At 49.9% G+C, this 27,261-nt stretch overlaps 1 long non-coding RNA gene across 2 annotated transcripts; it reads right to left on the minus strand.

The window, feature by feature from the left end:
- Positions 1 to 1,591: 1,591 nt before the first annotated feature.
- On the minus strand, positions 1,592 to 24,108 carry LOC147914566 (uncharacterized). 2 transcript variants are annotated; one of them, XR_015555188.1, is made up of 4 exons: positions 24,030 to 24,108; positions 21,881 to 21,998; positions 11,144 to 11,332; positions 1,592 to 1,834 (listed from the first exon to the last, which is right to left on the minus strand). It is a non-coding gene; the product is annotated as an uncharacterized LOC147914566 (long non-coding RNA). The 2 variants fall into 2 exon arrangements; XR_015555187.1 differs by lacking the exon at positions 1,592 to 1,834 and having other exon boundaries at positions 10,557 to 11,332.
- Between the last annotated feature and the right edge of the window lie 3,153 nt (positions 24,109 to 27,261).

Genomic DNA, 27,261 nt, shown 5'->3' on the forward strand with positions numbered 1-27,261 from the left:
GTGTCAATGTAAGGTCATCAATTGTGAGGAATGTACCGTCTGGTGGGGATGTTGATAATGGGGGCGCTATGCATGTGTGGGCGCAGGGATATATGGGAAATCTCAATTTTTACATTCCTCTCAATTTTGTTGTAAACATAAAACTGTTCTAAAAAATAAGGTCTTAAAAAAGGAGAGAGGGGGCCGGCCCGGTGGCGCAAGCGGTTGGGTGCGCGCGTTCCACTGCGGTGGCCCGGGGTTCGCCGGTTCGGATCCCGGGTGCGCACAGACGCGCCACTTGTTGAGCCATGCTGTGGCGGCGTCCCATGTGGAGTGGGGGAAGATGGGCATGGATGTTGGCCCGGGGCCAGTCTTCCTCAGCAAAAAAAGAGGAGGATTGGCATTGGATGTTAGCTCAGGGCTGGTCCTCCTCACAAAAAAAAAAAAACAAAAAAAGGAGAGAGAACTGGAGAGATGTTAAGTCCAGACTTGGTGGGGATGATAGGGACCTTTCCACTGTGATGAAGGAGGAGAGTGAAATGGTTCGTGTGGCTCCATGAGAAGAATTAAGCTCCATAGGTGGAAGTGCCAGGGAAGTAGACAGCACATAAAGGCTTAATATACTAAAGAATTTCCTAACATCTGAGCTGTGCTACATGGAAGGAACTGTTTAAGGGGTCACTAATGGGGTCAAAAGAGACCCTGGATGATTCGAGGCGGCAAAAGTCCCACACTATGCAAGAGACTGGCCTTCTGGATAACCAAAACACCAACTCTAAGTTAACGTAATTCTTTGCTTAATTTGGTCTAAAGTTGCATTAGCCTTTTTAAGAAATTAAGGCAAGCCCTTTACTCATATTAAGCTTAAGATCAACTGAAGCCCCCAGATCTTTTTCGTAAGAATGCTGCCAAGTCAGACTTCCCAGAACCTGTACATGCACAGCAAGTTCTTTCTTTTTCTGGGTGATGTAAATGGGGAAAGACTTCGAATAAATATGGCCAACACATGAAAATTAGGCAACTGAATAGGCCGATGACACAGACACCAGTGAGTCATCTACTGATTACGTTTGTTAAGCCAGTCAAACATTCTGCCTTCTTGGGGTGGCTGATCCAGCCTTGTACTCTCTTTTGTGAGGTCTTTTCAAACTGTTTCTACACTGGAACATAATGTAGGATTCCCCTACAGTTACTAAGTGCCCCATTTTTCATTTTCTATGTGGTTAGTCTCTATTGTTTTATCACAGATCCAGGTAATTTCGATTATTCCAGTAGCAAGGTGAGTTGACCTGCTGAGCATGGGTCAGTCTCATCAAATCAATAAACACTTATTGAGGGTCTGCCTACCGTGTGCTTTGCTTGGTGCCGGGGGGAATACAAAGGAGTGAAAGACATAATTCTTGTTCTCAAATAACGTGTGATCCACAGGAGATATATGATGTAACTTACAATGGCGGCAGTCTGTGATAAGACTTCAGCAAGTGGAGGAGAGAATAAATTTTTGTAGGAATTGAGAAGATACCATTGCTCAGGCTGATGTGACCAGAGAAGTGTTCATAGAAAAAGTAAGAGCTTTAAGGATGCTCAGATAATGATCAGACCTCATTTTGGTTTTTCTTTTACTTTCTCTTTCTGTTTTTAACAAGGGGGGATTTATTATAAGATTTGAGGTGTGTCCCAACAACTCCAAGAGGAGAAAGGCAGCCAGGCCTCTGGTTTGGAAAGCGCCAGGTCTTCCCTTTCTGATCCCCCTCTCCTTCTCTCAAGCCACCCGCTTTACAGTCTCTTCTGCTTCTTCGGTCCATGGGGAGGCAATCCCACAGCTCCAGAAGTTACATGTCATAATTTCAACCACCTGCAGAGAGAGAATCCCAACTTAAAATTTCTTGGTGGGGGTAGGATAAAGCTGTTAGTTCAGGATAGGTAGTTTAAATGATGCAATTGAAAAGCAATTGTCAAAAGAAAGAGAATTAAAGGTTCTCAGTTCACCACCAAACCTTCTCCCAAACATTTCTCAAAATCTGCTTCTTATCTCCCTGTTTTCTTAGGCTTTTTTGTAGCCAGGTTTTTAGACATTGTTATGACAGTGGAAAACACTAGGTAAAGAATCCATGAATTAATTAAATTTGCATCTGCCTCTATCTATTAGCAGATAATCAAGAATTGTGCGACTTCTCTCCTAAAGGCTGTGTCTTAAATCAGGATACAGCTCCACGGAGCAGATGATAACATCTTCCGCTACACTCGCAAGTGATCAATTAGATAGATGAGTCAAATTAATGCTTCTAGGCCACGTCTTTGCTTATGAAGATGGAGCACATTGGCTATAGATTGTTTGTAGGGGAAGGCAAAGTGGCATGGTTTCTTGGGGGGAAAAGCCTAAAAAATGAATCAAAAGATCTCTGTTATGATGTATAAAAACATTTGGAGTTCGTTGGTACAAATCAGTATCCAGTCAGGGTCCAAACAGTGCATCTTGTGGTTAGGCCCTTAAGTGTCTTTGATACAGAGAAGCCCATCACCCCCTTCCCTCCTATCCCACCTCATAATGCCACAAATTTATTGAAGCAAATGAGTCATTAATGGTTTTACAGATGGTACTGACTTGATGAAATATGTATTTAAGAAGGAATACTGTGGGCAGACTGATGCGTGCATTGAAAGGAACATGAAACTAGAGTCTCGGAGAGTATATTCAGGGGAGAATTGCGTGTTGTGAGCAGGAGACGGTGGTGGTCTGAATTAGGTACCTGGAGCAGAGGATGGAGGGACGAATCTGCCTTAGACCCGCCCCAAGGGACAGTCCCAAATTCTGGAGAGCATCACAGCAATTATCTAAGATCTGTAGCAATCTAAAAAGTGAGAACGATTTTTAATAAGCTTTGATTCAAATGTTTAGGCAATGTCATTAGGTGGTGATCTTTCCCAAGAAATGTTCAAGAAGAGCCCAGACGACCAGCCACTGGGGATGACGTAGCCCTAAGGCAAGAACATCCTGTCCCCTCTTCCTCATCCTCAGTAAGTGACTGTCCAAACTGTATTTGAAGAGTAAGAAGGAGAGGAAACACACAGCTTGGAGAGGCAGCCTATTTTTTGGCTGAGCATCTTAATTATTATATTTTTCCTGACAATTAGCCCAAAACCCACCTGGCTGGCCTTGGTTCTACCTTCTAGGATATGTAGTAGAAAGCCCATTCGTTACCATCTTCTCTTCTCCAGGCCATGCATTTTCAGTTCCTTTAACTGTTTCTCATTTCCCATCTTTGTTCCTCTTCTCTGGCCATGCTCCCAATTGTCACTGTCCCTTTTGGAGTGTGCACCCAGAAGTGAACACCCTTTGTGAGGTGGGGTCTAACCTGAGCAGAATAGAGAGTCTGTTAACTGTAGTGTTCCAGGTACCTCATATCTTTAATGCAAAGACGGCAGTCAAGGTTTTAGCAGCTTCTACATACTCTGTGCTCATCTTGAGTCAACGAAACCCCCGCAGGTATTCTTTGCATGCACGAGTGTTTGAACATGCACCTGTGCAGCTCATCTTGGAATCTTAGTGTAAACTTTATATTAACCACATTCCATGTCTCCTTGTTGGATTCAGGTCCTTGTTCTAACCCATCAGGGTCCTTTTGAACCCTAAGTCTGACATCAGTGTTTCACTCATTCCTCTCAGTCTTAAATCATCTGAAACTTTAATTAAGAAGCCAGCTCAGTCCATATTAATTAAAACAGGAATGTTAGATAAGGTAGGGCTGTGGATGAACCTCCTAGAGAGCTCTCTCCAGGAGGCTATGGTTTCATGAACAGGAGTTCTTTGGATATGGTCCTTCGCTAGTTATAAATGCACTTAATTGATCATATTCTAGCCCCAAATTTTCCTTCTCATCTCTAAGGATATTAAAGACTGTTAATATTCTCTGCCAACAGACTTCCATTGGTCTACCCAAATAAGAACTCTATGGAGAAAAGAGATAAATCCAGGATGGCTTGCTTGTTGGGAATCTGTGCTGACTCTTCATCTCTCCTGCATGACCTGCCCGACTGTGGCTCAGAGATTCCCCCTTCTCCCTCTGGAAATCAAGATAGCACATGCCAAACTCCACCTTTTTTGAGGCTGTGCCATTCTTCGCTGTCACAGATTAATACAGCACTGTGCCCTTTCTGGCAACTTCTCTCAGGCAATTCATTCATCTAGGCCAAGAGACTTAAATTTACTTAAGGCAATTGGGTTTCAAGGGTCTATTACCAAAGTTTGATCCAATGTCGCAGGTCTGAAGGTTATTCCCGTTGATGAAGACAGTGGAAGCAAATATGAGTGAAGAGTTGGCTTTTCTCACTGTTTCCCACTGACAAAACACCATCCGCCCCTGGAGTAGGTCCTTGCCTTCCTCCTTCTCCTTCTTGCTTGGACCACACCCCAGATCCCCCGCCCTGCACTTCCACACTTTCACAGGCCTCAGTTGCTACTAAACCTTAGCATTCCAGATGTTGCAGGCAACCCCCCTTGTGCATTTCTCCTTCATTGTGAGCTTTTCTGCCTTTCCTATGGGTCTTTCTAAAATCTCAGCTGAATTCCTTGAGCGCCACATCAGCACCTTTGCTGCCCTCTCCAGCTTCACTTAGGCTGGGTTATTTGCAGAGATCATTCATCACCCAAAAGTTTTATCGTCTCTATTTTATAGTTGAAGTCATAGGCTTATATCCGCCTTCAACGGAATTCTTTCTGAAATGCTTTCCCACGCCTAGTTTAAATGTCTGACACTCTTCAGGGGACCTGGACATTTTTTCTCAAGGTTCTTAAGGAAGCAACGTGGGTATGGAAGAGGTCTGCACTCCGAGTCAGAACTTTGCTCAAAGCCCGTACCTGCTCAAAATAGCTGGGTGACCTAGGGCCAATTCCTCGATCTCTCTGAGGCCAGATGGAGATAGTTACACCTTCCCTCACAGAGGTCACCTCACATCTCAGAGTGGTGCAGATGGATGAACGAGATGCTACATTTTAAGAGCCTTGACCGACATGTGATGTGTGGTGGGCAGTCAGGAAATGTGTGCCCTTCCTCCTTGCCCTCCCTCTCTCCCCTTCAGTTCACCACCCTGTTCTCACTTGTTTTTCATAATTCCCTCAGGGTAGAAGTTCCTCATAATTTTTTGCTCTTTTGAGGAGACTCGACACCCAGCCAGGTAAGTCAAGAATGAGCCAGGCTTTTGCTTTTAGATCAGATGAACTCAGCTGTGAGCCTAGCAGAACCCTGCCATCGCCACATCTTGCCTTTTGCAATTTGGGTCATTCTTCCATCTGGTCAGGTATTAATCACTATTAATGCTAAAAAATATTTAGAAAACACTGAAAACATTTTCAGCCCTTTGTACTTAGTTCTTCTTGTGTTTATCTTCCTGAAAACATAGTCATCTTTTATGTCACAAGGAAAATTTTTCTCATCCTAGAGAACTCAACTCTGAGGAATCTGGGTGGAGAAGCCACAGCAGAGTTCCTTCAACAATGCCTGGGATGTTGACGGACACATCTGAGCTTGGTAATTGTTAGCTGTGCTCCTCATAATCACTAGTCTTCCTTCATTTCCAGATTCAGGGCTAAACTGAAATGTTTTGCTTCCTCAAATGCTTCTTAAACTTTCCTTACTTTCTCCAGTTAAAAGTGCCCACCCATTTGGGTTTGAATGGGGATAGCCGTTTGCATTAAACATTCGTCACCATGTATTTCACTTTCTCTTCACTCATTTCCTGGTTCATTTTCCACCTGCTGCCGTGTCTTCTTCGAGGTGGACCTGATGCAACAGCACAGGCCTCCTCTCCTAAGACGCCTGGAACTACACCTCCTGTCGGCTAAATACACCTGTGAGTTTCTGGGCCATGTGTGCATCACCAGGTGGCAGGGAGGGAAGTGGGAAGTAGGTGAGGGAGCACGTGCCCTATCACTGCGATTTCTCCAGTCCTCAGGGCGGCCGTGAAAAACGGCCACTCCAAACCTCACCTACTTACCAGAGTTTGTTTCTCTGGATTTTTCTCTTAGGTCAGGCCTTACCAACAGCTGGACATATAATACCTATCAAATCTCTCTCTCTCTCTGTATCTCTCTCTCTCTCTCTCTCTCTCTCTCTATCTCTGTCTCTGTCTCTGTCTCTATATCCTTCCTGGTCGTTCCAAGAGGAGTTATGCTTGGTTTCCAATGTCTAAGTGCCAGTTTAAAGTGGCCTTTGAAGAAAGCTGAAATTTTTTTTTTTTTTTTTGTGAGGAAGATCAGCCCTGAGCTAACATCTGACGCAAAACCTCCTCTATTTTGCTGAGGAAGACTGGCCCTGGGCTAACATCCATGCCCATCTTCCTCCACTTTATATGGGACGCCGCCATAGCATGGTTTGACAAGCAGTGCGTCAGTGCGAGCCTGGGATCCGAACCTTCGAACCCCAGGCCGAGGAAGCAGAGCACGCACGCTTAACCGCTGTGCCACCGGGCCGGCCCCAGAAAGCTGAAATTTTTGATAAACTTTTTTGTTTGCAGATTTTCTATCAAAAATCTTTAGGGTAAGTCTCCCTCCCCACACCCAACACTCAATTTACAGTTTTAAGCAAATTTCAAAAATTTCTTTTGGTCACTGGACTGTATTTCTGCAATGATGTCACCATTCCAAGAAAACATAAGGTGGACTCCAATTTGAAGAAGGATCAGAAGTAAGTTCTTGAATTTATAAATCTAAACGTGATGGTCTATACATTCTCTGTTCCCCAAATACCAGAGTCTGTTCTATTTTATTTTAATTTTTTTTAACAATTCACTTCTTTTTTTGTCTGTTTGTTTGCAGGGAAAGATTCACTCTGAGCTAACATCTGGTGCCAATCTTCCTCCTTTTTTTTTTCCCTCTCCAAAGCCCCAGTGCATGGTTGTATATCTTAGTTGTAAGTCCTTCTAGTTCTTCTACGTGAGCCGCTTCTGAGCATGACAACTGACAGACGGGTGGTGTGGCTCTGAGACCGGGAAACAAACCTGGGCCACCAAAGTGGTGAAAGTGCTGTACTTTAACCACTAGGCCATTAGGGCTGGCTCTGTGCTATTTTAAAAATTTGAATTCCATTCTTTTTTTTAAATATGGTCTTTTTTCTTTCTTTCTTTTTTTTTTTTTTGAGGAAGTTTGGCCCTGTGCTAACATCTGTTGCCAATCTTCCTCTTTTTCTTTTTTCTCCCCAAAGCCCCAGTACACAGTTGTATATCATAGTTGTAGAGTTGTAGCTCTTCTATGCGGGGTGCGGCCACAGCATGGCTTGATGAGCAGTGAGTAGGTCCACGCCCAGGATCTGAACCAGGGAACCCTGGGCCACCAAAGTGGAATGTGCAAACTTAACCACTACGCCACAGGGCAATCTCCGAATTCCATTCTTATTAGAATGCCCGGCTCACAGGTCAGCGTACCTCCCTCATTTTCATTCGCTCTTCAGTCTCTCCCCTTTGAATCAATTTACAGTTTTTTTCCACGACAATAGGCTGCCAAAGCTCCTGGGTGGTCTGAGAGTATCAACAATGGCATATTATAACACAATATATACCTGGTTTTATTTGGCAGCACAAGCCCGGAGACAGGCCTTTCATTTGGGGCCGCCAGAATGTCTACAAAACAAGGAAATATTTTTATGCTCAAATTTTGGAAGGTAGAGGGAGGCAAGCTGTATCAGTGGACAATCACAGGACAGAGCTGGATGGGATTTTTTACTCCCGGCTCTATCAGTTACACTCGGGTGGAGCTCAACAGAGGCTTGTAGGAAATGGACATGGAACCCCCACCATCCACGCCAAGTGGTGCCAGAACAGATGTGAGCAGAACGATAAGCACAGTACCTCGCAGCAGTGGAAATGTGGAAACTAATTTGGAAATAACTTCAGTAGAAAGGTCAGGAGAGACACGTCAGCGTCTCTCTGTGGGTGGAAACATCTAAGACACTTCGCTCCAAGAACCTGAAGGCAGAGGGGAAGGCCTCGGCATCGGAGTGGAGACGACTTCAGGGCCGGTCCCAGAGCTGTGTGCAGACTCTCAGACTCCCTAATCCTAATCTTAATCTAATCCTAATCCTAATCTTGTTGCTCTTTGGTCTCGGAAAGTTGGGGAGCTACTGCTAACGAACTGCTTATGGGAGAAAATCCTTTGGCAAAGAAAAAGACCAGAAACTATTTTCCCTTCTGCTATTTTTAGGATACTTAGAAAAACTTCGAGAATGTCATTTTGAGCGGATTGTTCCATGTTCATTATTTCCTCCTCATTTAGGTTTGACGTTGCTCATGAATTCACTAACATTATTGAGTATTTGCTTTGGGACAGGCTCCTGGGAAGCTTATGATCAGCCACGAGTACCTAAGGGGCCACTACACAGGGGAGTTCAGTGATTTACAGGACGAGGAACTCAGGGAGGCAAGGATGAAGAGAAGAAATTGATGGTATTAACGCGGATCTTAATGTCCACACAAGAGTGCCCTAAAGAGCAGATGGGGGCCAGACGGTGGGTGGAGGAACAGAAAGTCTCATGGCTCACCAGCTGTACGCCACACTCTTCACTGTACAAGAAGCCTTTCAGTTTCTGATTGCTGTATTGCGCCCTTAGAAAGAAAGGAAACTGCCACCTTCTCCAGTCATGACACAGTACAACCAGATGTTCCAATATTTGCAGTGGAGGTAGAATCCTTCGTCCAGAGAGGCAGCTGGACCTTGCAGCTCTGATGTGCTCCTTCTTCTTGGGAAGTTTCTTTCAATCCTCGCTGCTACCACCCAGATAGCCTCGGGCAGCACTGCCCCCTCCTTTACGCCCTTGTGTAGGCAGAAAACAGGACCTAATGCCTTGGCCTCTCCTAGAAGAGCATTTAACAGCAGCAATGAAAGACAGAAATGCCGTGAACCTAGCCAACATGATCCCTGCACGCACCATCAGGGACCTTCAGGCCTCTTCCCATCCTCTCTCACAGCTCATCCCAGGAGCTAGACGTCATCCCAACACCCAGACCTGTCGCTCGCTCCACCTCTACCCAGGGGAGCATCCCCGAGAGAAATACAAGTTCACTGTTTCTGCACACGGCCCTCAAGACTAGTAGTTAAAACTGGGCTTTGGAGGCCAATGGCCTGGATTTGAACCCTCACTCATTCCACCGCTTACTAGCTGAGTCCCACAGCTTTTTCAGCTACAAAATGCTGCTAGCAATTGGGCAGTGGTGAGGATGGAAGGAATTAGAACAAGTAGAGCCCTTGGAATAGGCCCGGCCCAGATTTAATGCTCAATAGATTTTGTCTTCAGAAGACACAATGGTTGTCATGTCAATTAATCCAATAAAGCCCATCTAGCAGCATCAAGGTAATTCTCTCAGTTTGTTTCCTGGGAAATGGTGTGACCTGTAAAATCTTTGTAGCAAGCTTCTGTTTAATTCAGAACTTCCCTTTAGCGATGAGTGGTCATTTATCTTCTGATAAAATAAACATGCTGGGGATTTAAAACTGCTCTAGAAAATAAAGTTTATTTTTAAAAAATGAGAAAGTAACACTGATGAATGATTAAAGCAGAAATCTCTTCCCTTTTTCAAAACTACGCAGATAATTGTCTGTTTTTATTTCATATTGATGGTTGAGTCCTGGCTAATCAATACAAGTTTGAATAGAGAAAGTCCAATGATGGGATGAAAAATCATTAACCTGGAGCGATCCCACCTTCTCCCCCTCTGCCACCCACCAAAGAGGACCCGACCTTGGCTGGTGCCATTTCCCCTCCTGGCGGAGCTGGGGTCTTTCTGATGGGAGAGGTGACAGGTGGAGACGCAGAGGGGCCCTGTGGAATGCGGGGGAAGAGCCGCCCAAGGCTGAGGGTCGAGAGCAGATGTAGCACGTGTGGAGAGAGGTGGGCAGAGTGTGCGAGTCTTTCAGACAGAAGGGAATTGTTGTAGGAATGGTTGTGGTTGTGTGTTTGGATCTCTTTCAAGTTTTGGTTTTTTATTTAAACCACTCAAATCAATGATTAAAGTAATCTTTCAAAACTTTCTTTTGGTCACTGGACTGTATTTCTGCAAGACATGTCTGAGAGAGCACAACGCGGACTCCAGCTTGACGAAGGATTCAGAACATGCTTTTGAACTTGTAAATCCAAACGCGATGGTCTGTAGATTCTCTGTTCCCAAACACCACAGCCTGTTCTGTTTCAAAGCTCCAATTCCATTCCTGCTGGAATGCTCATCGCACAGGCCAGAACGCCTTCCCCATTTCACTCCCTCTCAGTGTCTCCTCCAGCTCAGCCTCTGCACAGGCCATTTCCAGGAAATAAATCTGATTGCATTATTCCCCTTCCTCAGCTGCTCAGGGCTGCTTCTCTCCAGCAGTCTTGAATTCAAGCTTCTCAAATGGTCCTGACCCTTACCACCAATCTCCCAAAAGCTCTGCGCCCCTTGAGCCCCAGGACACGCCCAGCTGTGCCCCAAGTGGACCAGGCTGCCTCGCCCCCAGGCCCTCAAGCAGGCTTCCCATACTGCTTGAAATGTGCTGCCCACCCTTCCCGCCTGTAGAATTTCTACGAGGCTAGAAACCCTCCCTAGCCACCTACCGGTTGTCCCACCTCTCGTCCAAAGAGGACACAACACCTCCCCTTACGGTTCCCTCTGCCAGGTGTAAATTCTGAATTGTGCTGTAAACATTAGCTTTCGTCTGATTCCTCCACTCTACTTCCAGAGAGCAAGTTGGCAGTTCACAGCACGTGGACTCGCCACATGATGGACACTCAGGGGTGGAGTCCGCAGTGAAGGAATGAACACGTTTATCAACACCATCTGATCTGTGTTTTTAAAGTAAACCTAGAACATCTGACCACCATGTTCCCATTGCTTTTAACCCAAAGACATTCGAAAGGAGTCCACAGGAACTTTCTTTTTCTTGTGACTGTTTTTTTCATTTTGACAATCTATAGTCTCACGGTTGAAGATGGTTTGATGCCTTGAAGACATGGACCCACCGGGAGAGCCTCTGGCTTTATCTGGGCCAACCTGGGAGTCACAAGAATATTCTTCTATTTTCACAGGAACTTATGAGTGCCTCCTCCCTGGTGGACATTTGTTAATATTGAACTGAACTGACCTGGAAGACAAGATGATGTGGCAGAGAGGAAAGGGGAAGCACCCGCCTGGAAAAACCCCAAACCTTGCTGAACGTAATTATCCATTGTCTCCACTGCTGTCGGGGCTGCCGAGCACAGCTGGAGAAGAGTCATCTACGAGAACAGATTGGTGCTGCTATCGTTTCTCAGGCCCTCAGCATCCCTTCAGAATTTTCCTGAGAAGCTGTTTCCCAGTTCTCCACTTTCTTCAAATCTCCCATCCTCCTAGTTTCCTAAGAGAAAAGAGAAGTCATTAGATGGAGTCATGACTTCCCACTAAAACTTCAAATGTTTCTGAAGAACGCTTTCAGTTGCCAGTGTTAGAAAACCTGACTCTGCTAGTTCCATCAGGATCAACACGTGTCCTTGCAGGGCCTCCCAGTTTGGCTTTCCTGCAGCTCAATGACGTCCTCAAGGCCTCAGGTTTCCCCCCTCCCTTCTCTGCTGGCCTCGGGGCTTCGACAGGCCAGCTCCCACCTCCAGGCATTACATCCACAGGTGACAACATTTGGGGAAGAAAAATCATTCCCAGGAATATTTCCAAGACCCACAGCAAACTTCCCCTCACATCTGCTTGCCCAGAGCCAATCATACGCCCACGCTACCTCCACCCCTGGCAAGAGGAACGAGGTTTCCACTTTGGCTTCTTGTAGTTACAACCAACCTTAACCTGAGAGTCAGCTTCCCTCTCTCCAGAGGTTGATGACTGAATGAAACTGCAGGACAGACCTGCCCCCAGGTCCATCCCCCCTTACTAACTGCTGGTTTAGGGGTACACGGTGCAGAGCGCCACTGACCTGTGCTGAATAAACTAAGGAAGCCTGGCGCCTTGCTTTGGCCCTGCCGCTAACCAACAGTGTGATTTTAAAAATTGATTGAGCTTCTCAGGGCCTTGGTCTCCTCTTCTGCAGAAGGAAGGTCTAGGATAGCTGAAGCTGACTGCTGCTGGCTCTGTTTCCATGACTCCTCAGGGAGTGAAAAAGTCGCCACACCTCGTGAGTACCCAGCCCATCCAGGGAATGGCTGGACTCTGAAAACTTGCAGAAATTGTCAGCAATAATTGCTCTTGACGCTATTGATGAAGCAGCAATCTTCTTCCAAGCCCAGCTGGGCTCTGCAGCCGGGCGTCCGCACTCCTCCCAACCAGTTTAGTTTCCACTCAAGGGAGCAGACAGGCAGGGCTCCTGAGGAGCGAAGGTCCGGCCCGTCCACCCGGCAGGCCCCTCTCCGGCCTCCCCTCGGGTTGGGGTGCTGCAGCTGGGAAGTTGATCTCCGTAAGCCATTGTTTTCAAAGCACAGAGACTCTGGACTTTCCCAGGAATTCCGCTGGAATGTAAACAATCTTCAGATCCGAGGCAGAAGCCAGCGGATTTCCTGAGCTGTCACAAAATTGCACATGTTGGATCCAAGGATTTGATGCTTTTTTTTTAATTTTAAGATTTTTTTGCCTCAGTAGGTATAAATTTTTAAGTCTCTAAACATACACTATCTCCGATGTCAGTTGACGGTAATGGTTTGCAATGAAAGGGCGAGTCAACTGAATCATAATTCTGTAATGAGGGCATCATGCAGACAATCTCACGTGTTTCTCAACTCCAGAAACTGCTAGAATCACGAGCCCCTCAAGGTCCACCTTCACGCTGGCTGGGATGGAGCCTTGCAACCCTGACTCTGTTTGTTTCCTGTTGAACACAAATTCCTATGCTTCCTCAGCTGAGGCCTCCCTGCCCGCCCGGCTCTCCAGGAGGGGCCTCCGGAGACAGGGCCAGGGAGCAACAGGTGACCCTGTCCCGTGTGTTCGTGGTGACTGTACCTGCCATGGGTTTTTGCCTCTCACCTTAGATTCTCTCTGTGTCACCTCGTGGCCCAGACACCACACCCCCATCTCCTGAAAGCATCAGAGGGCCAGACCCTGCAGGCGGTCTTGTGGAAAGATCAGAGACGGAGATCTGGGTGTGCATCCGTTCTGTCCTCTGTCAGCTCTGTGATGTGGGGTGAGTTACCTAACTTCTCTGAGCAGCTGTTTCCTCATCTGTAAAATGAGGACACTAGCACTCCCCAGGTGGGACTGTTGTGAGATTAAGTGAGAAAGCAAGGGCCCAGCTTCCAGGCGCGGCCTCTACCCCAGGGGCTGGCCCACTGCCGGTTCCCTTCTCTCTTCTCTGCTCCCATGAGCCCTCCTGAACTGCCCACAAAATAGTCAAAAGGTACGGCCGCTGCCCCCTCTGCCAGATGTAACCCGCTGAACAGTCTGGCCGGGGAAGCACACTGTGACCCTTACACGTGGGGGAGTGGATGACGAGCAGTTCACTGGAGACGAGGACACGCAGATAAGTGTTGACCACGTATTTCTCTCCTGTTTTGGTTTCCTTTTCCCTTGAAAGCCCTCGAAGCTCTCAGACACCCTCTGTCCTCTGTCACCTTCCTCTTTAAACCCTCGGATCCTTCTTTCTCTGCTGATCGGCAGCTGCTGAGGCCACAGGACTTGAACGGCAGTCATCGGCCTGTAGTGTGCCAACCCCCAGCTACAAGCAGCTGCAATGCACACGCATCCTCAGATTAGTTTCTGGTGTCTCCAGAAGCCTCTGTGTAGACGTAAATGTGCATCTGAGGGTCTGGTAAACTGGTGTACAGGACGTTTTGGTGGAGACTGAAGCCTGATGGAAGTGGTCTGGGGACCTGAGTCCCCTGCTTACCGGGAGCGGGAGTGAGCTGGGCCAACGACACTCGGGAGGAGCAGCTCTACCCCTGCTCCTGTGGTGACGGGGAAGGCTTTCTTCCCGTCTTGGTATTCTGTTCTCAAGCAGAGCGCTCCAGAACGTGGGAGAACTAATATCCCCGTGCCTTTACATTCTAGAGGAAGCCACAGCCAGAAAGAACAACGGTGGCTCGGAGGCCAAGCCCACCCACCCCGCCAGGTGCATCCAGGAGTCTGGGTCAGACCAGGTATAGCGGCCTGGGGGCAGGAGGGCCCCACATCAGGGGTCACGCCAGGGGACTCCAGAAAGTTCCGAGTCCCGAGGGCGAGTGAAGGGAGGAAGAAGGGCCATCCCGGAGAAGCGGGTCTGGCGGCTGGGCTGCCATTGTCTGTGGAGACTGCTCCTCGGGCTCAGGCTTCTTCACCCACAGCCGTGCCTCCGCCCTGCTCTCCAGGAACCAGAAACCTCTACTGCTCTGGGGCGTATGGCCTCTATCAGTGGTTCCCAGAGCTTTGTTTTTTTTCAAGGAGAGGTGGTGGTGAATTGCTTTGGGATTGCCAAAATAAGGGCACTAAGAAAACCCCCAAAACTCCAAATACATCTAGAGTCATTATCTCTTAACAGAGACAATGTTTTGTCAACAAAAAAAGGTAGAAGGGCCAGAAGGGCATAAATCTCAGAATAAAGGAGAGTTTTAAAATGTAACGAAGTCACATTTGGAAAAACCTTTCCAAATTGTCCTCTTTTTCTTATTTTTCCATGGACTAAGGGAACTTCATCACAAATCCGAACAGAGGCTCAGGAGACCTGGGTTCAAATCCGGACTCCGAGGCTACGTGTCCCTCGGGCAGAGCCTTGCCCCTCTGCCCTCTGCCACGTTCTTTCCTGTCGCTGGTGTCTCCGGGGCCCTCAGGCCTGACCCCACCTGAGCTCCTGTGGCCTCATCATAACGTAGAAGCTGAGGTATGTCCCTGCCCCCACTCAGCCCACTTTCAGGTAATGTTTCAGAGCACGTTTTGTCTCATCAGTTTCCCCATCTGCAGCCCAGCTGGCGACTCCCTTCCTGGGATTCCTGGAGACTTGTCAGATCGCACAGAACCAGCAACTTTCCCACTAGTCCGGGAGTTTCCCAGGACTTTCTGCCAAAGATTATCTTGGCGTCTAACAAGTTTTCTGAGCTTTCCATCATCAGTATTATTATCCACAAAAAACATTTCTTAAGTTTACAAGGAAAATGCTGAATAAAGACGATAAAGACTGCTCGTCTCGTGGGTGGGAGTGCAGACAGCACATAAAAGAGCAGGCTGTCCTCACATCGTAAACACGTCCGGAGTGGGGATGGGAGGATGGCGACTGCAGGCGGCTCTGAGGGCTGCGGACTGAAGCGGCTGGGGGAGCACAGGGCCAGCACCCCCCTTCCAGTCCACACAGCATTGTGCAGATCCCTAAGAGATGGGGCAGGGAGGGCGAGAGAGGGAGACCTCACAGGGCAGCATGTGGAAAGGCACAAATATTCCACAAAACACAGAGCTCTCAGCTGGGGCTGGTGTTGCCCCAGGCAACATGTAGGATGCCCGGAGGCATTTTTGGGTGGCACACTGAGAAAGAGGGGGCTACTGACATCTAGAGTGTAGAGGCCAGAGACGCTGCTGAACATCCTAGGGCACGGCCCGGCCCTGCAGCGTGCAGGCGGCCCCACGGGAAAGTCAACCAGCCCAGACGCCCACAGTGCCAAAGCTGAAAAACCCTGCGTTCGGTACACTTGGGGCGAGAATGCGATTAGGAGCCAGAGGACTTTGAACTTAGGTGTGAAAAGCCGGGAGGGTGTTCATTCTGAGTCGGAGACGGAGAGTGAGGAGGGACCTTCCTCACTGGAATCCGCAGCCCTCCCCCTTTCTAGGCTCCACACTCAGCGCTGGGCAGCAGAAGCAGCAGAGCCCGGCCGTCTGTGGTGGCCTGGGGGCAGGAGCGTGGAGCGGGTGGGGCAGAGTGCCCTTCCTCCGTGATCCCACGGCGCGTGTGTGGGGGCGGGCTGCAGGCGGCTCTGGAGGAGGAGGGAGAGCAGGGTGTGGGGGTCCTCAGGCGCAGAGGCGGGGGGCAGAGTGGAGTGGCTCCAGCAGGGTGGACAGACCCAGGCCCGTGCTTCCCGCCCCAAATAGCTGCCTCTTAGAACAGGGCCACCTTGCTGCTGCCTGTGTTCAGCACATCAAAATCCATGACCTGGGTCGTTAAACAAAGCCGGGTGGCGAGGCCGTGCCGAGGGATTAAAAGTGATGGGCTCCCGGGGTCCTGCCAGGCCCCTGAAATCTCACTATGATTCATTCCTCCCTTAACCAGTGTCTGTTGGGAACCCATCTCGGGCCAGGCCTGCCCAGCGGGTGGGAACAGGACAGAAGCAGAAACAGACGTAGTTGCCACACGCAGGGCACCACAGCCTTGTGAGGGGAAATGACAATTAGGCAAATAATCACACAGATATCACAAAGGCATAACTAACATGCACGCTCTGGAGAAGCAGAGAGCGTGAGGAGTCTAAGGGGGCGTCTGTTAGCCGTGGGGGGCCGGGACCCTCCTGTGGAAGTGGGTCGGGAGGGCTTCTACCTGCAGCGGCTCAGCTGCCAGAGGCTGTAAATTCAGACTCTCGGATCGCGTCCAGAGAGGGTGTCCACACAGAGCCAGAGGCCCCGAGAGGACTGAGGCGCTGCCTGTCTCCCCTGAAACTAGTCCACGCTCAATCCTCCCGTCACAGGTGATGCCAGCCCGACCTCCCTGGCTCAGGCCCAAAGGCTCAGGTCCCCTTGAGTCCCCTGTTTCCACAGGTCACAACAGATCTACCCACAAACCTCGATGTTCCATCTTCAGATCACATCCAGGATCTGCTGTTTCTCATTCCCTCCCCTGGGAGCCACGGAGCCCCCAGCACCCCTCACTGGGTCTCTCCAGGAGCCTGCTGACTGTTCTCCTGGCCTCTGCCCTCACCCCCTGTGGCCTTTTCTCCACATAGAGCTAGCACAATTCTTTTAAAAGCTACAGCAGGTCACACTCCTCCTTTGCTGAAATCCTTCAAGGACTACAGAGTGCCCTCGAGAGTAGGAGTAAAAGCCGCAGGACAGCCTGCCCTCCCTGCATCTCCTCCCAACCTCATTTCCTCCTAGTCCCCTCTCCCCCCCACTCCCGCCATGCTGGCCTCCTCCATTATTCCCAGAACACACCTGCCTCAGGGCCTTTGCACACACTGCTTGCTCCCCTGCCTGGAATTCTGCTTTGCACACCAACGTGGCTAACTCCTTCTCGAACTGCAGGTCTCTTTTCAGAGAGTTTCTCCAGAAGGCACACCCTGACCCCACAACACCACAGCCACCCTCCACACATGTCCCCGTCCCCCCATCCACAGCACTTGTCCCTGTTTCCTGTGCTCTAGTATAATTGACTTAACTCATTCATCACATCCCCCTAGAATGTGCTCGCCAGGGCCAGAGGTTCCAGCCTGCCCTGTGTACAATGTGGCCGGGCACTGAGGGGGTACCGGGGGACCCTCTGGTCTAAGTGCATCGCAGGCTCTTCATTCCATTGCTGTTGTGCTTTGAGTTAATATTTTAAATAAACCCTGCAATTACATCATGATTAGCACAAATTGCATTGCATTCGCCCATAAAAATGATAATTTTTTCAGTGTAAACATTTTAGATACACAATTTTGTTGTGTGAGTCTGTGTAGACATGTCTTCCTTTTTTATTTATTTTTTTTTGTGAGGAAGATCAGCCCTCAGCCAACATCCATGCTAATCCTCCTCTTTTTGCTGAGGAAGACCGGCTCTGAGCTAACATCTATTGCCAATCCTCCTGCTTTTTTTCCCCAAAGCCCCAGTAGACAGTTGTATGTCGTAGCTGCACATCCTTCTAGCTGCTGTATGTGGGACGCGGCCTCAGCATGGCCGGAGAAGCGGTGCGTGGGTGTGCGCCCGGGGCCCCACCCCAGCCGCCAGCAGTGGAGGCCAGTAGTGGAGCGCAGGCACTCAACCGCTGAGCCACAGGGCCGGCGCCACGTCTTCCTTTTTTAATAAATAAGGACCCTCCAGAAGGGAAGCCAGGCCTTGATGTTGGGGTTCCCCACTAACAGATAAACCCAGGGGGCCACTCACAACAGCGCAGCATTTGAACCAACAGGCTTGCGCACAAGGCGGGACCCCAGCCGTGTTTTAAGGAGCCGTGCGCACACCACGTGTGGTGAGCTCAGGAGACCGTGGAGCAGCCAGGGGCCTCTGCGGGGGCACAGAGCGCGCTCGGCATCGCCTGACGGCGGCAGACGCGCCCCTCCCCTCAGCCCTCCCGAGGGGGAGCCCGTTGCCAGACAGGAGCAGACGGTGGGAATTCCCCTTCCCGGGCTCCTCGGCAGAGGCTTCAGGACGGTGAGGGATGGGTCACTCCCGCCTCGGACACTTGGGCTGCACGCCGGGGCTGCTGGGAGTAAATACTGGAGGGCAGGGGAAGCGAACTTCAGCGCCGCCGAACAGGATGTTTACACGGACGAGCGGCGTTGCAAACTGCCCGCGCTTAAGCAGCGCTGCTTCACCGCGTGGCCAGCAGGCGGCAGCAGGGACCCCGCTTTCCGCCGCGACACGAGGGGCTCAGCCCGGCTCCGGCGGACGGGCGTCCGGGAAACGCTGCCGGCTCCCCGGCTCCTCCGGGCTCCGCCCCGACGGCCGGCGAGCTGTGCAGCAAAACCGCGGGTTTTCTCCCTCGCCCTCCACGCTAGGCCTCGTGGTGGCCGCAGACCACGGTCACCAAGTCGGCGCTGGGACGGTGACCTGGAAGGCAGCCGGGAAACGGAGAACAAAGAGCAAAACCCGCACTGGGCGCTCCCGGCGCGGGGCGAGGCCGCAGCGGCCGGCGAAGCAGGACCGGCCACCCTCAGGGCGCGGGCGGCGGGCGCCCTTGCGATTGGAGGGCCTTGTAGATGGAGGGCCTCGGCGGGGATGCTAACGCTCGAGCGATGTCACCGACCCGACGCCAGCCAAGGCGACATCGACGCGTATGCAAGCAACAAAACCAAAAACCTCCAGGTTAACCAAAATGTTTCTTAACAGAAAGGAAACTGGGGACCAGCCCACTAGAGTGGCGTTTTTTAAACGCCACACACTTGATTCATGTTTTGGAACTCAACTGTGTAGGCCATACAAGCACTGCAGAATGGGACAGGACAGGATGGGACAGGACGGGATGGGACAGGATAGGATAGGATAAGATAGGATAAGATAGGACAGGACGGGACAGGATGGGATGGGTTAGGATAGGACACGACAGGACAGGACAGGATAGGACAGGACGGGACAGGACGGGATGGGACAGGATAGACTAGGATAGGATAAGATAGGATAGGACAGGACAGGACAGGATAGGACAGGACGGGATAGGACAGGACGGGACAGGACGGGATGGGACAGGATAGAATAGGATAGGATAAGATAGGATAGGACAAGACAGGATGGGATGGGACAGGACAGGGACAGAACGGGATAAGACAGGGTGGACGGGACAGGACAGGATGGGTTAGGATAGGATGCGACAGGACAGGACAGGATAGGACAGGATGGGATAAGACAGGACGGATAGGATGGGACAGGACACGACAACACCATCCAGTATGTCACAGAGCATCCCTGTGCACAGGATTCTAAGGTAAAATTTCTTGCTCTGGGTCATGGCCAAAGAAACTTGCAGAACTCTGCTGTGGAGCCTGTGTCTGCTTTCGACCTATGTATTTTCTACAGTCCAACACCAATAAGCTCCTCACTATCAAAAAAATCTAACTTAACAAATGAGTCTCAGGTGGTGTGAGGGTGTCAAACAGTGGGCTAGATTCAAGTCTCCCGCCCTCTGGTCCACATGTGTGGAGAGTTAGGTCATCTGTCATCAGCATCCTCCGTGTAGCCATGATTTTCAAGAACAATCCTAATTTCAGGCTATTCTTCCACAAACATTCACACTCATAGTGCTATATGTCCTACATTTCAGTTTGGAAAAATCTAGCCACTGGTTCAACCAGTGGGCCAGGGGTCCAGACGGAAACATCTGAGGGGGCTGGGCAGGTAAATGAGGGAGTGAGGAGGGCCCGGAGCAGCAAAGGGCTGAATGTGGAGTTCATAGGAAATGGGTAAGTTTTTAAGCTGACAAGTAACATTAAAAAAGGAAAAGTGAAAAATTGTGTTGGGCAGAAATTGGGCCTGCTATGGACTGAATTGTGCCCCCCTAAATTTGTGTGTTGAACCCCTAACTCCCAACATGACTGTGTTTGAAGGTAGAGTCTTTAGGAGGGAATTAGGGTTAAATGAGGTCATAAGGGTGGGGCCCTAATCCGATAGGACTGGTGGCCTTTTAAGAAGAGGAAGAGAGCCATCTGTGCACACGGAGGACAGGCCGTGAGAGAGACGGCGAGAAGGCGGCCATCTACACTCCAGGAAGGGAGCCCTGACCAGGAACCGTGTCAGCCGGCACCTTGACCTGAGTGTCCAGGCCTGGAGAAATGAATTTCTGTTGTCTAAGCTGCCAGTCAGGGGTGTTTTGTTACAGCAGCCGGAGCAGCCTGATGAAAGGCCTAAGGCCTGCGTGTGCCCATGGGCCCCAAGGTTGCAGCCTCCACCTCCACCCCAGCTGTGCTGTGGGCTGAATGAAGCACAGCCTCCTCAGCGGTGAGTGTCCCAGTCAGTCCAAGTGTCACCACCCACATGGCTGTGAAGTCTCAGCACAACCTCGACAGGATATTTATTCACTGAACAGATATTTCAAGAGTACATGATTAAAATAATGGAGTAAAACTGGCAAAGGAAAGCTCCTTCAAGGGCATAGAAAGAAAAGGTGACCACATCCAGAGGAAGAGGTGACATCCCTGGCTCCAGGACGAGCCTCCTGGTCACTCGAACCCCCGCAGGGCTGGATGGGGTTGGCTCCGGCAGAACACCGGCTGCAGGGCTCGGCTTTCACTGTCCTCGGCCCTTCCTCTTCCGGGTCATCGTCCCTCCTGTCCTGGTGCAATTCAGACATTCTTTAATTTAATCTTCGCAGTTCAGAATTTCAATCATTTTTCTTTTTCTTTTTTTTTTTCCGTGAGGAAGATCAGCCCTGAGCTAACATCCATGCTAATCCTCCTCTTTTTGCTGAGGAAGACCAGCTCTGAGCTAACATCTATTGCCAATCCTCCTCCTTTTTTTTTTGTCCCCAAAGCCCCAGTAGATAGTTGTATGTCATAGATGCACATCCTTCTAGTTGCTATATGTGGGACGCGGCCTCAGCATGGCCGGAGAAGCGATGCGTCAGTGTGCACCTGGGATCTGAACCTGGGCCACCAGTAGCGGAGTGTGCGAACTTAACCACTAAGACACGGGGCCGGCCCTTATTTTTCAACAATTATTTTTTAAGCATTATTTTGTGCCAAACACACGTCTACGTGCTGAGGTACATCAGTGAAGAAAATTCGTGTGTCTGTTGCACTTTTATTCCGGGTGAGTGAGACAGACAATAAACAAAATAAATAAGCAGAAGACGTGACATGCTGGAAGGCTGTAGTGTGCATTCGCAGTGTTGTTTAAGAATATTCCATTCTGCTCTAGGAGAAAACAGTTGGGATGGATGGAACTCAAATTGAAGCACAGACAAGTAGATTAGTAACATATGCACCTTGTTAGAAAGACAAAGTGAAGCCTACGTGCTCGGACAAAGACAGGAAGAAATGCAAGGCCTGGAGACCTGGTATTCACGACACTAAAATAGAAGCCAGACACTCAGGATTCATGAGTTCTTAATCTGGCCCCCGTTTGGGAAACTCATTCTGGCCCCAAGTTAACCACAGCCCAAAAAACACAAATAAAATCCTGGCTGCACAGCAGGCTAGTTGGCAAGCAGCCTCCGTGGCCATGTGCTGGGTCCAGACTCCTCCTCTGCTGAGGCCCCGTGACCAGGTTCAGCTGGAACCTCAGGGAGGCTGGTGTGGACAGGAAGAAACAGACCCGAACGCTGTTGTGGCTGTGGGCCCGGCCCTGCGGTCCTTCTACCCGTTTGCTCCCGGGGTTAAGTGTGTTGACTTACCTCGTCATTCTCCCAGCGTGAGTCTTCATGGAGTTAACAAACCATGTGGCTCGGTCATCTTAATTCAATTTGTGAGCCTTTCTGGGAGAGCTTGCCGGTCGTGGCCTTGGAGGCTGTCCTGGCAATGAAACAATTTCCCGTGTGACAAACACGGAAAGTGCTGCAGCATCAGAAATGGAGCACAGAAGGGAGACAGGGAGGATTTATGTACTTTACTTTCTTTTTTTCCCCTTTGATAGTGTTTTTATGTATTTTTTTATTGAGGTAACGTTGCTTTGTCACATTATATAAATTGCAGGTGTACATCCTTCTATTTCGATTTCTGTGCAGACTATGTCATGTTCACCATCAAAAGACTAATGGCCGTTGTCACCGTACACGTATGGTGAGGAGTGTTCCAAACAGGGTGGGTAGGATGGGTCTGGTTGAGAAGGCTGGAGGGAGCTGAGGGGCAGGACAGGCAGATATCCTGAGGAAGATCTTTCCGTACACGGGGAGCCATACGTGCAAAGGGCCCCAGCCTGAGCATTTCCAGCAAGCTCCAGCAATGGCAAGGAGGCCGCTGTGGCCAGAGAGGAGTGGGCAGAGCTGCGGGGGGTAAAGGGGAGGTGGCGCCGGGGGGGTCCCTGTGAGAACTTTGCTGTGACTCTGAAGCGGTTTCCACTGGAAGGTTCGGGACAGGAGAGTGGTTGACTTCATACTTTCACATGATCAGTCCGGCTGCTGTGCGCTGTGAAGGAACAGAGGCAGAGTGGAGGTCGGTTAGAGGGAAATCGCAATGATCCAGGAAAGATGACGGTGGCTCAGACCAGGCGGGAGCAGCAGAGGTGGGGAGAAGGGACGGCACAGTTTAAAGGTGAGCCAACAGGATGCCAGCCGTGGTGGTCTAGTGGTTAGATCCGGTGCTCTTGCCACAGCCGGGGTTCGTGTCCCAGTCAGGGAACCACAGCACCCGTCTGTTGGTTGTCATACTATGGCGGCTGCGTGTGGCTGGGATGCTGAAAACTAGGCCACCGGGATCTCAGATACCAGCAGGGTCGCCCACGGTGGACAGGCTTCAGTGGAGCCTCCAGACTAGACAGACTAGAAAGGAGGAGCTGGCCGCCCTCTGAATAGCAGCAGAGCGTGCTGTGTGCCTGATGTGGAGCCAGAGGGTGAGAGGACGGCGCAGAAAGGCAGGGCAGGGTTCCCTCCGCTGTCCACAGGGCTGCTGGAGTCGGAATCCACTGGACAGCACCACCACCACCAAGAGCAAAGAGGATTTGCTGTTAAATTGGATGTGGGAGTGAGGAAGGGAAGAGTCAGTGATGAATCCGAGAATGTACGCAGCAGGAACAGGACTGAGCAGTGCAAGAGCGGGGAAAACTCAGAGAATCGCATATTCAGCACACGAAAGGCTGGGTTACACCCTTTCAACAATTTTACTTTAGCTCAAAATTTAGCATAAAAATCTTGTGGCAAATATTTCTCTTTCGTGTGGACCCAGAGCATCATGCAGGGATCAAGGAAGAGCAAGGTTTTTGTTTTCCGGGTGAGACAGAGTCTTTCAAAGAGAGCTTTCCCGCTGTGCCTTCTGTCGATACTTGTCTCACCGGGTCACTAGAGCAGTCAGAGGCAAGGTGACTGTGACGTGCGGTGCTCACGTAGCCGACTGCAGACAGACGTCCCAGGTCGGCAGCTGTCATTCTTCATAAACGTGAAGGCTATCTGATATTCCTTGACTCAGCACGTCCCAGTTTTTAAGGTGCTCGGGAATCACGCATGCCAGTTCTGACTCTGTCTGTCTGGAACGGGCCTGAGAGTCTGCATTTCCATCAAACTCCAAGTGATGCTGACGCTGCTGCTCTGTGGACCACTTTTTGAGGAGCAAGACTGCACCCCTTTGTAAAGTGCACCAAAGTCAGTGTCACATAATGGAGAGGCCTAGAAATCAGAAGGTTTGAAGTCTAGTCCTGGATGTGGAGTAAACAGCATTGCTCAGAGGTCAATTTGTTGTTTTGGAGGAGGGAAAGGTATCAAGTTTAGTTAGTAGAACTAGAAAATGTGAACTCAGGACAATCATAAGAACACGTTCCGTGTTGAGGAGAAAGAGCTTGAGAAGAAAGAGATGCAGTGAAGAGGAAGAAATTACAGAGCATTTGCTGCCTACCTGCCGCCACCAGGGCCAACTGAGCTGTGAATCCAGGTGGAGTTTGCCTCGTGGAGCAGAGAGACAGTGTGACACCGGCCTGAGCATGGATGACCGGGCGGCCTCTGTTATGGGCGCCCCTCCCAGACTAAGAATGTTGTAAGACGAAGAACCTCATGACAATGAAGCGAGCACTAATTAGAGGTGGAGAGATGTGTTATCTAGCCAGGCGTGATTTGAGAAAGTTCCCAGAGGTGTTTGGGAGGTGTTTCTGTAGCAAAGGGTGAGGTCACGAGAGGAGGAATTCAATTATGTAAAAAGATGTCTGGAGGTTCTGAGCCCAGCCCCGCACCTGTACGACTTTGGCCGGCGTTGGCGTGTAACTAAATGGTGGGGTCCTGGCTGCCTCACCCGCTGTGTCTTCTGGGACCGTCGGAAGAAGGAATCCACAGTCCCATCACTCCTGCCATCTGTGAGCTACGAAACTGTGGGCATAAACTGAACACTGAGGTCCTCATCTTATCAAAACCACGGACGACTCTCAACACAGCCCAGCAGCTGGAGGCGTGGGCTCGGGGCCCAGACGTCCAGGGTTTAAACCCCCGATCCACCACTTGTAGCTGTGTGACCTTGGGCAAGTTACTCGCCCTCACTGTGCCTCAGTTTCCTCATGTCTGAAAATGAGGATACTGGTGGTCCCTTCCTCATGTCTCTGCTCTGAGGAGTTGTGCTTAGAACAGTGCTCACGTGGTAAGTGCTACATAAGCATTTAATAAGTAAAATTGGGATGCAGACACTTAGAGGTCTACGGACATATTTTCCAAAGTCCACAATTCTTTTTAAATCTTCGCCTTAACTCCGTGTTACTGTCAGCGCCTCTCGGATCATCTGGATAAGACCTGGTGACTGAGTACCGCATGCCGTTTCAAGGCCCTCCTGTGCACTTGTGTGTGATGTGCACACAATCTCCCCGGAGTGACAGCAGAGAAAAGTGCTGGGAGATCTTAAGGACCGCCCAGGTCACAGTGGGAGAGGCAGGCTGAGTTCTGAAGCTCCGGTTCAGACAGCCCCGTTGTCATGGTACCAGCAGGTGGACAGGCAGACACCACCTTTGCACGTACTCATTTGCAAAGAAGTAAACACACAATGAAAACATTTTATTCTCGTTTTTAGCAATAATTGCACTAAATACCTACTTAAAACATATTGAAAACTTGCTGCAGTGTGACCCCATCTTCAAGTGAGTAAGATAGCTTTCTAGAGTTATGAAGTGGCATTTCAACCCTTGAGGAGGAGGCGCTGCCCAGGTCCCCGGGCGGTGCAGGGGGCCCAGCTCCAGGGGGGAGTGGAGAGACGCTGGGAGCTGGAACAACCGGCTGCTGCCTGGTAAGGTGCCGCTGGGCTGCCCGGCGGGCGCAGGGGCCACAGGAGGATTGGTGCCCGCCCTCTTCTGCCTCCCCGTCTCCCTTCAGCGGCCCTCTGGGCAGAACCAACAGGAGATGACGCAGGGAAAACAGGGTCTTCAGAGACCCGGCCCAGAACCACAAACAGACTCTAAATGGGTTGATTTGGAGCTAAGAAATAACAGTTCATTCACCACTACACGCAGTAAAGCAGGGACAAGATCTCCTGCCTCAAAGATCAGACTGTGTTTGTAAAAGCACCTGTGAAACATGCTGTGCGTCGAAGGTGACGTTGTTGGGGAAGACTGTGGATCAATAGCAAAAAGAATCTATGACCCCACACACTGGTGACTCTGCAGCATACAAAACATAGGAATGGTGACACTGTTCATAAACCAAGACTGTTTCCCTCACTGTCAGGAGCCCGGCAGAGACAGGCAGGAGAAAGTACTGGAACACGGAGGTGGAGTCCTGGAGATGTACACAGTGTCGAACACACAGACAGACAGACACGTAACTAACAACCAAAAGGAAAGAGGGGAACGGCTGTGGAAGGTGATATCTGGGCTGGCTGTAAATGGTGATTTTGTGTCTAGGATTTTACTATTCTGCTTTTATCCTCCAACATGTAAATATGTGAACAAGTAGGAAAAGTCAACTTCAACCTTGAGCACTAACTTTGAAAAAGTGGCGACCCATCTTGTTTTGGACACCTGTCCCAGAGGAGAGACCACAGTGCCCACGTGAGGCCCCTGACAGGTGGGGCGGTTTCCCAGGCTAGAAAAATCTCCCCTCCCGGGTCAGGACAGGAGCTCTGGGACCTGCTGCTGCTCAACTCCGCGGCCCTGGAGAAGCCGGGTTATGCCGCCTGACTGCACAGACGTGACCTTGCTGAAACAAATCATCGTGAGAACTTGTGCTGTGTTTGCTGTTTATGGCAGAGACCGGTATTTATATCGACATCTTTTTTCAGAGTAGTGTTGTCATGTAGCCCCTCAAGTATATTAGTATTTCCACTTCTATTGATTCATTTCACAGACACAAGTCCTGTATTAATGTGTGGGTTAGCCCACAAGACCTTGCTCTGAATTATGTCATTTATCTTGGAGAACCCATGAGCCTTTTCTTTTGTTTTCCGAGACATCTACTTTGTATGTTATGAGACGTGCTTGTGTTACAGGTTATATTGATTTACTCATTTGACAAAGAATAACCAAGGGCTTATCGTGGACTCCACCCAATGCTAAGTGATCAACCAAAAAGTTATGGTCCTTGTCCCCATAGAGGATACAATCTGCTGTGAGAGGCAAGAGAGCAATATAAACACACAGACACGGAGGTACTCTCTGAGGAAGGGTTCCATGAGAACAGGGTGAGGAGCGTATGTTCGTACAGCATTTAGCATGGAATTCAGTGTGTAAGTTCAGAAAAGCCTCTCGAGGAAGTAATATTTGAACTACGACCTAAAGGATGTGTTAAAAAAAAAGCCATGTGGTAGGTGGGTGGGAGGGTTTCTTGGCAGAGTGGACAGTAGAAGAGAAGGCCGGGAAACGGAAAAGGACTCGGCCTGCTGGAGAGACAGTGGGAAGCTTGGCGTGGTGGAGCAGAGCGACAGGTCTCGGTGAGGCTGGGACAGCCACACTGCGTGGGTTTGGATTGGATTCTAAGGTCTACTGGAAGCCTTGGGAGGGTTTCACAATGAGTGATATGTACCACTTTGACTTTTGTATGAGGAGCGGGTGACCAGGCAGGGGTGGAAGCCACTGCAGTGGTCCAAGCCGTGTCACCAGGTGTCTGTCCCCCAGGGCTGACATTCACTCAGAGAGAGGAATTACGAAGGCTTGGACTGG

The sequence above is a fragment of the Ceratotherium simum genome, chromosome 19, assembly GCF_057802395.1.
Source record: "Ceratotherium simum simum isolate JZ-2026a chromosome 19, ASM5780239v1, whole genome shotgun sequence".
Taxonomy (NCBI): domain Eukaryota; kingdom Metazoa; phylum Chordata; class Mammalia; order Perissodactyla; family Rhinocerotidae; genus Ceratotherium; species Ceratotherium simum.